The sequence below is a fragment of the Schistocerca serialis genome, chromosome 1, assembly GCF_023864345.2.
Source record: "Schistocerca serialis cubense isolate TAMUIC-IGC-003099 chromosome 1, iqSchSeri2.2, whole genome shotgun sequence".
Lineage (NCBI taxonomy): Eukaryota > Metazoa > Arthropoda > Insecta > Orthoptera > Acrididae > Schistocerca > Schistocerca serialis.
The window spans coordinates 1,022,958,916-1,022,972,320 of NC_064638.1; the positions used below are offsets into that span (position 1 = coordinate 1,022,958,916).

The 13,405-nt window shown below is 41.8% G+C and overlaps 1 protein-coding gene across 1 annotated transcript in view; it reads right to left on the bottom strand.

The window, feature by feature from the left end:
- LOC126455032 (lachesin-like) overlaps window positions 1-13,405 on the bottom strand; it is a 1,182,593-nt gene that overhangs the window by 336,853 nt on the left and 832,335 nt on the right. The gene's annotated exons all lie outside the window — the stretch shown is intronic.

Here is a 13,405-nt window from a genome sequence, read left to right on the forward strand (position 1 = left end):
ACTCGTGACAATATCGATTAGAACACAGACTACTGGGAAACGTGGCCTGGCCTGATGAGTCACGATTTCAGATGGTGAGAGCTGATGGCAGGGTGCGTGTGCTGTGCAGACCCCACGGAGTCATAGACCCGTCAACAAGGCACTGTGCAAGCTCCACACTGGCGTGGGCTGTGTTTACATGGAGTGCAATGGGTCCTTTGGACCAACTGAACCAATCATTGGCTGGAAATGGTTATGTTTCAGGTATTCATGGAGTTCACATTCTCAAGTAACGATTGAATTTTTGTAAATAACGATGCCTCATGTCACCCGGCCACAATTCTTGACGACTGGTTTGAAGAACATTCTGGAAATTCCAGCGAATGATTTAGCCACCTACATCATCCGCCATGAACTCTAGCGAACATTTCTGGGACTCAGTCGAGAGGTCAGTTCGCGTACAAAATCCTTCACCCATAATAGTTTCGCAATTATTGGCCTTTATAGAGGCAGCGTAAGCCAATATTTCTGCAGCGGACTTCCGACGCTTTGTTGAGTCCATGAAATGTGAGCTGCTGCACTACGCAGAAATTATATTAGGAGGTATCCCATGACGTTTGTCATCTCAGTGTAGTTAAAGTTTACTCCGTCGCAGAGGGATAGATCTATTATGTGAAGCACTTACTGTTTGTGTTGTTGTACACAAAAATTCATGAAGTTATGTAAGCATTTTAGAACAACGAGTAAACTTAAGGACATAGGATCATCCAGGAAACATCACAACAGAATCAAGTGCAGCCACGCATACGGGCTTAGAGATCATACCTTTCTACTTAGCGGCACAGACTGCAAACTGACTGTGCATACTTAATCACAAGCTATAAGAAACACTCAGCGGGAAACCTCACGCACAGCAAAACCTAAGATATAATACACAGGAACCCCATGCTAAAGCTCAGCAACCTATGCACTAGATAATAAGCCTACCGGACACAAATTTAATCAAACTCAGAACACGTTGCGCTGATATCGTTTACCACCGCCTCGGTCCTTGATAATGCTCTCAAATGGGAATCCACAAGTTTCTCGAGACCGTAGAGCCACCAGATTGTAGCGAATTTATTTACTCCTTTCCATCTACTGTTCCAATTAGTCCGACTCTTTCCATAGGATTAAGATGGAGTGACTCAGTGGGCCAGTCGAGGTGCGATAAAGTGTCAGAGTGTTCATCAAACCTGGAATATTCCCTAGTAGCACCACGAATACGTCAGTTGGAAGACGGGAATGTGTACCATGAAGATGTAACAGGAAAGGCAATACATGGCCACTGTGCATCCTGCTTCATGTCCGAGGTAACGTGAAAGAGTTGGGCTGACGTCGTGATATGGGAAACACCCCCACATCATCATGGAACAGCCTAAGGCCTGATTGACACCTTCCACACACTGCGGGTCAAGCGTATGCCACCGCACACTAAACTGACTTCCACAGACTTCGTATCCAAGGCGACCTGAATGAAAAGACCTTACTCCAGTAAGCGGAGTGTAGGAAGGCATGGACTACTTTCAGGGATTATTGATTTAGATGGATACCGAGGGAAGGAGAGAGGTCAGATTGCGTTGTAAAAGGTATTTCAGGGGAGAATTTGTATAGTTTCCGCCCCAACGTGTGCTTTGCCAATCAAACACCATTTCTTTTCTGATCTGTGTTTGTCATTTTTGTGTAAGATTTATCAGCTAGTTTTAATTGCAAAAGGTTAATAAAACATGTCATTTTTTGGTAACTTAAATACGCCACTGTTCTCATACTCCCTCTACTATTGGCTGTTTTTATTTTGTTGCGGTGGTACATGGGTGCACCAGTAATTTAAGGTTCAATCTTATTAAATTAGCGAATTTAATTATTAATTCGAGTTCTGAAAGTGACCTCTGGCATAGACAACGGAAGTACCACGAATAAATTCGCTAATTTATGTATAAAAATTAAGGGTGCTGCTCGCGATTTGAAGGTTATTGAAAAGGTAATACTTTTCTCAGGCATATGTTTTTGATTAAAGCAAGCGACGAATTGCAAGAGTATGGGCTGCAATCCACTAAGATAAGCGACTTCGACAAAGGGCAGGTAATTATTACACAGATCCCGTATCCCGAAAACGGTGAAGCTGCTCGAATGTTCATGTGCTACATTCCTGAGCATCTACGGAAGGAGGTAGGACAGTGAAACTACCACTAAGCGCTAAGTGGTTGAACGTCCACGACTCTTCACAGAACTTAGGATTCGGAGCCCTGTCTGTTCTGTGAAATAGAAAAAATGGTGGTGTGGCATCTCTGCCGAAAGAGCATAATGCTTGTGCACGCAACATGTGTTTCGGAACAAACGATTCATCACACATTGTTGAACTTAGAGCTCCGCAACAGACTCCCCCTACGTGTTTACATGGTGACCAACTACATCAAATGTTCAAATGTGTGTGAAATCTTATGGGACTTAACTGCTAAGGTCATCAGTCCCTAAGCTTACACACTACCTAACCTAAATCATCCTAAGGACAAACACACACACCCATGCCCGAGGGAGGACTCGAACCGCCACCGGGACCAGCCGCACAGTCCATGACTGCACCACCCTAGACCGCTCGGCTAATCCCGCGCGGCAATACTACTGCGCGAAGCGTGCAGATCGCCACAGTTGCGGGCTGGTGGGAGCAGTACTATAGTATCGGAGACATTCCTCTGCGCTTGCATGGAGCTTTTGGTAGTAATCAACGACACGACGACAACAGCGAACCACATGCATCCCTTCATGCTTGATATCTTCCCCGACGCCACTATCACCTTTCAGCTATATAATTGTCCGTGTCTTGGAGCCCGAGCCGTCCTACAGTACACAACTCACGTTAATGTGTAGGCCACCAAATCCGTTTGATGTAAATCCTATGGGACCCATCTGGGTCGCTATCGGGCGTAGTCTCCGCGTGCTCAATCAGCAGCTCTTTTGCGCGAATTAAATGACCTGTGGGAATACATCTAATGCTACATTCCTCCTCAAACATATCAACAAATTGTCGGTGTCCAGATACGCAGAATCAGTGAGGTATTTCGTTCCAAAGACGGACAAACAAGTTTTTAAGCAGGTGGCCATAATTCTTTGGGACATCTGTATACAGCCGGCTCACAGGCGACCACAAGGTTCAAGTTAGATTAGATTAGATTAGTTTCTCGTTCCGTAGATCCTTGCTGAGGAGATCCTCGTGGATGTGGAATATGTCATTTTTTTTCAAAGCTGAAATAACAATACTAATAATATGAATATATACAATACATCATTTGTTTCCATTAAAAAATTCGTCAATGGAGTAGAAGGAGTTGGCCACTAGTAAGTCTTTCAGGCTTCTTTTAAACTGATCTTTATTTGTAACTAAATTTTTTATGTTTGCTGGCAAATCATTGAAGATGAGTGTTCCTGAGTAGTGGACCCCTTTTTGAACTAAAGTAAGTGCTTTTAAGTCCTTGTGCAGATTATTTTTGTTCCTGGTATTGTATGTGTGAACTGAGCTGTTTGTTGGAAAAAGAGATACATTATTTAAGACAAATTTCATTAAGGAGTAAATATACTGAGAGGCAGTAGTTAGTATACCCAGTTCTTTGAGGAGGTTTCTACAGGACGTCCGTGAATTTACTCGCCAAATAATACGTATTACACGCTTTTGGACTCTGAAAACTTTAGTTTGACTTCAAGAGTTACCTCAAAATATTATACCATATGACATTATGGAATGAAAGCAGGCAAAGTATGCAAGCTTTTTCATTTTTATGTTGCCTATGTCTGCTAACACTCGAATTGCAAATACAGATTTGTTAAGGCGTTTCTGCAGTTCTGTGGTGTGCTCCTCCCAACTGAATTTATTATCAAGTTGTAATCCCAGGAATTTAAGACTGTCAACCTCTTCTATCTGCTCTTCTTCATACTTTATGCATATGCTGGGTGGAAACCTCATACAGGTTCTGAATTGCATATAGCGAGTATTTTCGAAGTTTAATGTCAGTGAGTTGGCTTTAAACCATTTATTAATGTCCATGAAAATATCATTAGCACACCTTTCTAGAACTACACTCGACATATTATTTATTGCAATACTTGTGTCATCTGCAAACAAAACGAACTCTGCTTCTGGCAGTGTAACTGATGAGAGATCATTAATGTACACAAGAAAAAGCAATGTCCCTAAGATGGATCCTTGTGGGACACCACATGTAATTTCTTCCCATTCTGATGATGACTGATGACTTAATTCACTAGTCTGTTAATACATTGCCGGCCGAGCAGCTATAGCTTCTTCTTGATGTTTCTTCTTCTCTATTAATAGACGGTTTTATATGTTATATACCATTGGAAATCTGAGAAGTTGATCTATTTAGTGGTGTAAAATACATTTGATTTCTTTCGATATTTTGCGAGTTATAAGCAATCGTTTTCAGATTTTGTTATATTTATCTTCCCCAGTCCGGTCAATAAAACACCCTCCAGAAACCGTGTAGCGTGCAAAGCAAGGAAACAGTAAAGTGATCCACGGCATGAGATCGAGAAATGTCTAGCGACGTTGCACACGTCTGTATTTTTTGGGGTATATCGCACACACAAAACATCTAAAACAATTTTATCTTCACTTCCCATCACTCGAATAAATCGTAAGAATAGAATTATAAAGAAATCCTATGAACAAAATTATATAATTTTGAGAAATGTGTTTCAGAGAAATTGTGCTAAATTAAATGCGGTTAAATTTAAACATTAAGTTTAGGATCGACAAAAGTGAAAAATATTAGTGAGCCAATGGGTTAATAAAAGACTCTCGAATGCTATATAAGAGTACAAGGTTTATTTCTAGGTGCCGCAGTAATTCGCATACCATCATTTGCTTATAACCTTTTTTTTCGGTATATTACACGAACCTTCAATGGATGGTGTGAATAATATTTTAAAGTGAACGAGCCCGGTGTGTTTTCGTCGTACAATGAACTGAAACTGGCAAATTATTTTACGCATAAATTGTCGTGGCAGAACATCAGGAATAATTCATTTGAACCCCAGAGGTAGCAGTCCTGGAAATCTCGCTGTGTAAAAGGGCAGTGGTTGGCGCAGAATGGCTTTAAGCGGCTGATGGACGAGCGGCGTTGCTGTTGACCGGACAGCGTGGCGCCTGATGAAGGCTTAATGAACTCCGCGGTGAGAGCAAGTTGCGGCGGCGCGCAGGAATGCGGCACAAACTTTGGCACCGCGCGGCGCCGCGCCCTCTGCTGGCAAAAAGCCGCCGGCAGCAGCTCTACTCTCTCTCTGCCCTGCTCTGCTCTGCCGCCGCATTCCTCGGGAATCTGCCGCCGCGCCGGGTAACTGCTTCATTTTACCCGAATCGTCTCGCCTTACATGAAATCCAAGGATAATCGGTGAACTATTCCCTGCCAAAGTTAGCCGGCGTCTCTGTTAGATGCTTTATCTGAAGAAAAGAAAAAGGAAAAAGAAAACAGAAGTGCGTTCTATATCTGGTGTACACACTGCGAACCACTGTGCATTGCATGGCGGAGGCTGCATCGTACCAGTACTGCCGATATTCAGTCCTGTTTCACTCGCATTTTGGGCGCGGGAAACATTTATTCATTATGTTGTTGTTGTTGTGGTCTTCAGTCCTGGGACTGGTTTTATGCAGCTCTCCATGCTACTCTATCCTGTGCAAGCCTCTTCATCTCCCAGTACCTATTGCAGCCTACATCCTTCTGAATCTGCTTAGTGTATTCATCTCTTGGTCTCCCTCTACGATTTTTACCCTCCATCCTGCCCTCCAGTACTAAATTGGTGATCCCTTGATGCCTCAGAACATGTCCTACCAACCGATCCCTTCTTCTAGTCAAGTTGTGCCACAAACTCCTCTTCTCCCCAATTCTATTCAATACCTCGTCATTAGTTATGTGATCTACCCATCTAATCTTCAGCATTCTTCTGTAGCGCCACATTCCGAAAGCTTCTATTCTCTTCCTGTCTAAACTATTTATCGTCCATGTTTCACTTCCATACATGGCTACACTCCATACAAATACTTTGAGAAACGACTTCCTGACACTTAAATCAATACTCGATGTTAACAAATTTCTCTTCTTCAGAAACGCTTTCCTTGCCATTGCCAGTCTACGTTTTATATCCTCTCTACTTCGACCATCATCAGTTATTTTGCTCCCCAAATAGCAAAACTCCTTTACTACTTTAAGTGTCTCATTTCCTAATCTAATTCCCGCAGCATCACCCGACTTAATTAGACTACATTCCATTATCCTTCTTTTGCTTTTGTGATGTTCATCTTATACCCTCCTTTCAAGACACTGTCCATTCCGTTCAACTGCTCTTCTAAGTCCTTTGCTGTCTCTGACAGAATTACAATGTCATCGGCGAACCTCAAAGTTTTTATTTCTTCTCCATGGATTTTAATACCTACTCCAAACTTTCCTTTTGTTTCCTTTATTGCTTGCTCAATATACGGATTGAATAACATCGGGGATAGGCTACAACCCTGTCTCACTCCCTTCCCAACCACTGCTTCCCTTTCATGTCCCTCGACTCTTATAACTGATTAATATTTTCATATTTTTGGGTCACAGTCATGTAATGATGTTCGAATGATGTTTCCGCCTAGTCAGGTATTTCGGAATGTTCTTCAATTTCAACGTACGAAGATCAGACTTGTAAAAACTGACGAATGTATGAGATTCAACAAAAAGTGCGGGACCGACAAAACTGTTCCAAATTACACCCAGCTAAAGGCGAAGTCTACCACAGGGCCAGCAAAACGGGCACTAAAATGTTGTAGTTTATAACGACTTAAGGCCGAAATTATGATGGTAAAGTAAAGTAAAGAAGTTTGTATAGTGAAATGGTGCAAATATTATTCAAACATTTCTTTATCAACTTATTTATCCACAGACCATCTTACAATAATATAGCATTTATCATCGTAATACGAAGGTAATAGATAGCTCAGATACACAAACACATATAGTACATCACTACGTCTCTGCTAGCATAGGACAGGTGATCTGCCGCGCCCTTGCTGATAAGGGGAAACTCTGCATCGCACACCTCTCATATTTAGTGGTAAAATGGCCCAGCGGACAGCCCGTCAGAAACTGAACATAGATCAAGGGTGGAAACAGGAAGAAGCTGTTCTGACTGCAATAAAAGAAGCAAGATCGAAACAGTGAACGGCCCAAGCTCAAGATGTGCAACATCAAGCGAGCTCAAATTGCTACGGCGTCGTGGTTCTGTGGCCATGCTGTTGGGTTACGCAAGGGAAAATCCATGTTCAATTCTCCCTTGAACCTATAATTTTTTCCTCACAAAATTACGAACTGTCCATGCGGTTCTAGGCGCTGCAGTCCGGAACCGCGGGACTGCTATGGTCGCAGGTTCGAATCCTGCCGCGGGCATGGATGCGTGTGATGTCCTTAGGTTAGTTAGGTTTAAGTAGTTCTAAGTTCTAGGGGACTCATGACCTAAGATGTTAAGTCCCATAGTGCTCAGAGCCATTTGAACCATTTTACGAACTGTCCATTCGGTCATTGACGTGTCTGTTCATTGTGTTTAAATTTGGGTATGTGTCCTGGTGTAAGGTCCGTTTTCAACAGCGTGGTGTAAGGAAGGAAACTCCAATCTTACGTATCTCCGTTCAACACAAGTATCACATGTTATGAGTCTTGCGTTTTGGAAATTTTTAACTCTTGAATTTCTTTGTTGGAACATAGTTCGCCCGCTTATTTGATATTTTCATTTCTGTGAGAGGTCTATGCGGCATCTCGCCTGCTGTCACTATTCATCACATTTACTTGCGACGTAATCCATTTTTACGACAGGACTTATATTTTATAACCGATGTATAGTATGACAATTTCCAAGACTACAGAAGGAGAACAGATAATCAGTGGTGGTACGGAAAGTTCATAATTATATGAAAAAAATTGGAAGGAGAGACGATTGGTACAGAACCTACATTCATGACAGGAAGTAACAGTAAGAACTGGAAATGTCTGAAGGAAGGGGTCTCTCGCTTTTATTGTTGATCTTATACCTGGAAGAGATTATTACGAAAGGCTCAGATAGAAAAAGCGGAGTCTATATCTGTGGAAAGAATAGAACGTACACGAACTCCTGAAAACAAGGTATTAGTGGCAGGCATTGAACGAACTGTGAATAAAATGCTAAAAGATCTGAATGATGCTTGTGTGGGTAAGGAGCGAGAATCAGTATGTAAAAACAAAGAATATGGTGATCGGCAAAGGGAGGAGATCGGCACATATTAAGATAGGATAAATTGTTATTAGTCAAGCTAGAGCATTTAAATATCTTGGAAATACGATTACTGAGGACTTGAGATGCCGTCAAGAGGTGAAAACTCAAATTGCCATCGCGAAGAAGGCATGTAATAAAAAGGAGATTATTACGTGACACACTAGACAGGGAGATTATTACGTGACAAACTAGACCAAGGTCTGAGGGAAATACTTGGCAAGTGTGGAGTGTGACAATCTATGGGGCAGAAACATGGACACTGAAACGAAAGGATGAGAATAGGCTAAAACATTTGAGATGTGGATTCGAAGGAGAATGGAGAGGATCAGCTGAATGGGAAGAGTAAGTAACGAAAGAGTGCTGCAAAGTGTTGGTGAGAGCAAGTTATAAGAGAAAGGAAGAAAAACTGGATGGCACATTCGATGAGATGGGAGTTTCTGCCAACAGACGCATTGGAAGGTCTAGTTTGAGGGAGGAGATTAAAAGGAAGGAGGAAATACAAGATGACAGACGACGCAAAGGGAAATTACGCGGCCCTGAAGAGGATGGCAGAGGACAAGAGAGCATGGAGACTCACCACGTGAAAACCTGCCCTTGGGTACCAGAACACTGATGGCGATGATCTTTAAGTAACATTTTGTCTTTGTATATGAACGCCAGGTGATGAGGAAAACTGCTTGAAACGTATTGCAATATGCCAAGTTACACATAAAGTGCCGGCCGCGGTGGTCTAGCGGTTCTAGGCGCTCAGTCCGGTACCGCGCGACTGCTACGGTCGCAGGTTCGAATCCTGCCTCGGGCATGGAGGTGTGTGATGTCCTTAGGTTAGTTAGTAGTTCTAAGTTCTAGGGGACTGATGACCACAGATGTTAAGTCCCATAGTGCTCAGAGCCATTTGAACCATTTTTGAACACATAAAGTAAATAACTGTGTCTGCTAGCAGAAAAATATAAAAAATTATTCCATACTGTCATGGTTCCTAAAGAGCAAGGCCATAATTAACTAATTCTAACTAATCTTTATTTTGTGGTATGCATAATTTATGGAGTTAGTAATAGCTGCCTTTTTAAACATGTTTATTAGTAACATTTTTTTTATCTCCTTAGGCAACTAATTATACAATTTTATTCCATGGTAGAAACGGAGGTTTTGAGTGTCTGTTTTTTCTTGGTAAACAGATTGGTTGAGGCAGTAAGGATATCAAGTTTCTCTAGAATGAGCCAAACAAGTATTTATTCTTAAAGTTCTTTCCTTTGATCTGCTAAATATATCCATTTTTTGTGCTTTCGCTTCCCAAAAAAATATCTCATAGATAAGAACTGAATGTACATGGGAATAGTATGTCACTGTAAGACAGTGGCTGTTGCAAGGAAGCGAGGAAAGAACTGCTTAGGGTTAGAAAGACTGGACAAGGAACTGGCAGCGGGCAGAAAGAAGAGAAGAAAGAAGACAAGGCCTGAGAATTGCGCTGTGCGCACGGACGACAGGCTTCTGCAGCTATCAAAGTTAAGTGGAGAGCTTCCTCAGAAGTGAGTGTAGGAAATCTCGCAGCAGTCTCCAGCAGTGATGAGGGAGTCTGCATTAGGGAAAAGGAACTATGACTGCTAGGAAGTCACTATGGGCGAGATGTAGGCCCTCAGTTGTAGGAAATGCTAGGTCCAGGATATCAGTTGCTAGCATTTTTAAACCCAGTGCGGAACGGAGTCAAGTGACAGAGGGCTTACGGTCGTTATCTAGGGATCTGAACGAAGCTGAGGCAGTAATAGTAGACTGGCAGGAAACCATTTAGATAGAGGCTGACCACATGATACGTGTGCAGACCTGAAAGTGACAGTTTCCCAGACACGTGCACCAGCGTGAGCTTCACTGAGATGTTCTGGCACCAAGACTGACCAAGCTTCAGTATTGCTATATAGCGTATTAATGCTGGGACGAGACTGAATCTTCTGAGGCTGACTGTTTGCATGTTTCATTGGTACCAGTTGGGGTTATTGCCAGGTGGGTCTTCACAAGGCATGGCTTGCGACTGAAATGGACTGAGAACGGGGATTTAGTTGAACTAATTAGGGAAAGCATAACGCCAGGGTCTTTGGCCACACACGGTCAAATACCTGTTGTCATTCGTAGGGGAACTAGGACCTATTTAGGAGAAACCCAGACAACAGAATCCATAGTACGAAATATGCCCCCATTGCAGTAAAAACTTCCCCAATCAGTTCACAAAAGAGCAGATTCAGCCAGCAAATACCTTGCTTATTGGCCATCAGAAACAGAAACAAGCATAGTGCCAAGTAATACCGGAATTTATAAAGATCTAACTACATTTCAACACAATAACTAGTCAATAACGACATAAAATACAGCAATTTTAAGTTGAATTTCGATCTTTAAACAGTACAGTCGTTTGCATCGTAGAACACTGCTGTAGAAATAAGAAAAATTCAGTTCGGCAATCGATGAACTGAACGACACTGCGTATTCACCAGCGTACTATGGCGATATGTATTATCCAGATATTTGGAAACTATAGTGTGGGTTTCACTAAAGATATTTTGAATGCGACTTATCGGATACCTTGTACTGTCCATAGAGAATCAATTTTTAGTATTGATCAACAGATATCACTATTTAACAACATTGGTAAGTCGCGCTATGACTGGTACTATATGCCGTCTCTGGCATACATAGAGGCTGATTTTTATGATTCCGCCTCTCAATCTGTAAAAAAGGAATCCTTGTAGGATCGCTTTGTTTCCCGCCTGTCCTTTTTCTCAGGGGTGGGTAGGCGTATCATGTTGAAGTTTATTTCACATACTGAGGTCTACGGTCTCTTGGCTGTGTAAAAGACTCAAGCTTCTAAGTCAATGCAATGAAAAGATACGGTGATTTATGTCAAATATTTTAATGCTTGCAAACACACTCATCAAAACTTCTGCGGTACCTCCCGTTAGACTAGAATCAATAAATTTGGTATGAAACAAGATTTAGAAGTACAACCAAAGGAAAAAAATCCAAAAAATCTAAATTAGTAATTACATAACACGAAAAAAATATGTAATTTATTATTGGATTTTCCGTCGGTCAGTCCAAAACACCTTTTTCTCAGGTCAGGTAGGCGTATCACTTTGAAAGAAATGTCACCTATTAACGTCTACGGCCCCTTGGCGGTGTAAAAAATTGAAGCTTATAAGACAATGTAATCAAAAGATACAGCTTTTTATCTCACAAATTTTGATACTTGTAAACTCGCCCATCGAACCTGTAGGGTATTTCGCCGGCCGAAGTGGCCGCGCGGTTAAAGGCGCTGCAGTCTTGAACCGCAAGACCGCTACGGTCGCAGGTTCGAATCCTGCCTCGGGCATGGATGTTTATGATGTCCTTAGGTTAGTTAGGTTTAACTAGTTCTAAGTTATAGGGGACTAATGACCTCAGCAGGTGAGTCCCATAGTGCTCAGGGCCATTTGAAACATTTTTTTGTAGGGTATTTCCCGTTGGGCTAGAATGATGAAATTTGGCAAAAAGTACAGTTTCATAGTCTAACCATAAGAAAAAATCTGATAACTGTACAACTGCGATTATATCACATGATAAAATTTTTTTTCGTCGTTTCTTATCTGATGGTGGTTGTTGGGATGTTTAAGGGGGACTAAACAGCGAAGGTTTCTTATCTGACTCTGTCCGTTCGTCCATCTGTTAAGACCTCTTTTTCTTACGAACGGGCAGACGTATCAAGTTCAAATTTATGCCAGATACTAAGGCCTTGGTCACTTAGCTGTTTAAAAAATTGAAGCTTCTAAGTCAATGCAGTCAAAAGATACGGCTATTTATGTCACATACTTGGACACTCGCAAGCTCATTCATCAGAACTATAGCGTACATCTCGGTGATCTAGGATCATGAAATTTGGTACGAAACAAGGTTTCACAGTACAAGTAAAGAGAAAAATCCAGAAATTGGTACTTTGTAATTATATTGAATGAAAAAATATTTATTTTGTCGTTTGTTATCCGAAGTCACGCTTGAAAATAATAAAATCTGCATTCAGGCCGACTGGATTGTAACGACAAAAGTCAGACATCAGGTCAGTAATGACTTTATTGCTTATGTCAAGCGTCAAGGAATCTATCCATCATCAGATACTCAGGAGCCATTGCTGCACGTTTCAAGCTGTATGCGAAATATATAATCACAGACTAGTCTGCGAACCCGGTCATGTAATAGTCAGTTTTTCAAATAATGCTCGTAGAATTTATTGCTGGTGACGAGTCAGTCTACGATAACTCTCTTGACAGTAAAAAAAATAAACAGAATAGTAAAAATGGTCTGACGTGCTCTCAGTAAACTAAAAAACGCTACAATCTATTGTGTCTTTAGATTTGATTCAAAGCAATGAAACATGGACTTCCAATGCGAAAACCATTCAGGATCTAAGGACTGCTTTAAGACCAATGGAGAGGAGCATGTTGTGAGCTGCTAAGCAAGAAAGCAAACCAAACAAACGGATCAGGGAACAGACTGGAGTGGACGGCGTTATTATTACCGTAATCAAAATAAAATGGAGGAGTGGGGGACAAGTATCCAGGTTGATGGATAGGAGTTGGACCACAGATGTTCCTTGCCAGATTCCAAGAAATAACAAAAGACCGCGACGATGGGAGATGGGTGGCTAACAGAAAACATACAGCAGCAGCAGCATGGATCAGTTTAGATGATGCCTCTATTTAACAATGGATGACAAATGACTGAAGCTGCTGCTGCTGATGATTAAAAGTAGACTTAAATAGCAGTAATTGAGGGTACTACTATGTTCAACAATAATTCAGATTCACCGCCAGACTTAGTATCGATACGCAGTCTACGATACCACCACCAGCAAGTAAAACCAGCTTCAAGCGGTTCTGCAGGCGGCGCAATGCAGTGGATACAACGAGCGCGCGATCTGGTGGAGTTACACGCTTACATACGCGCTAGATGTGACGTACTTCCACTTGCTTGTTCTCTCTCAAAGCCTTCAGCCCGCGCCATTTGATACAGAGCTCGACTAGTGCCTGTTTACAGTTTTCTCTCTTTTTGGTATTTCATTCTGGACCGATGC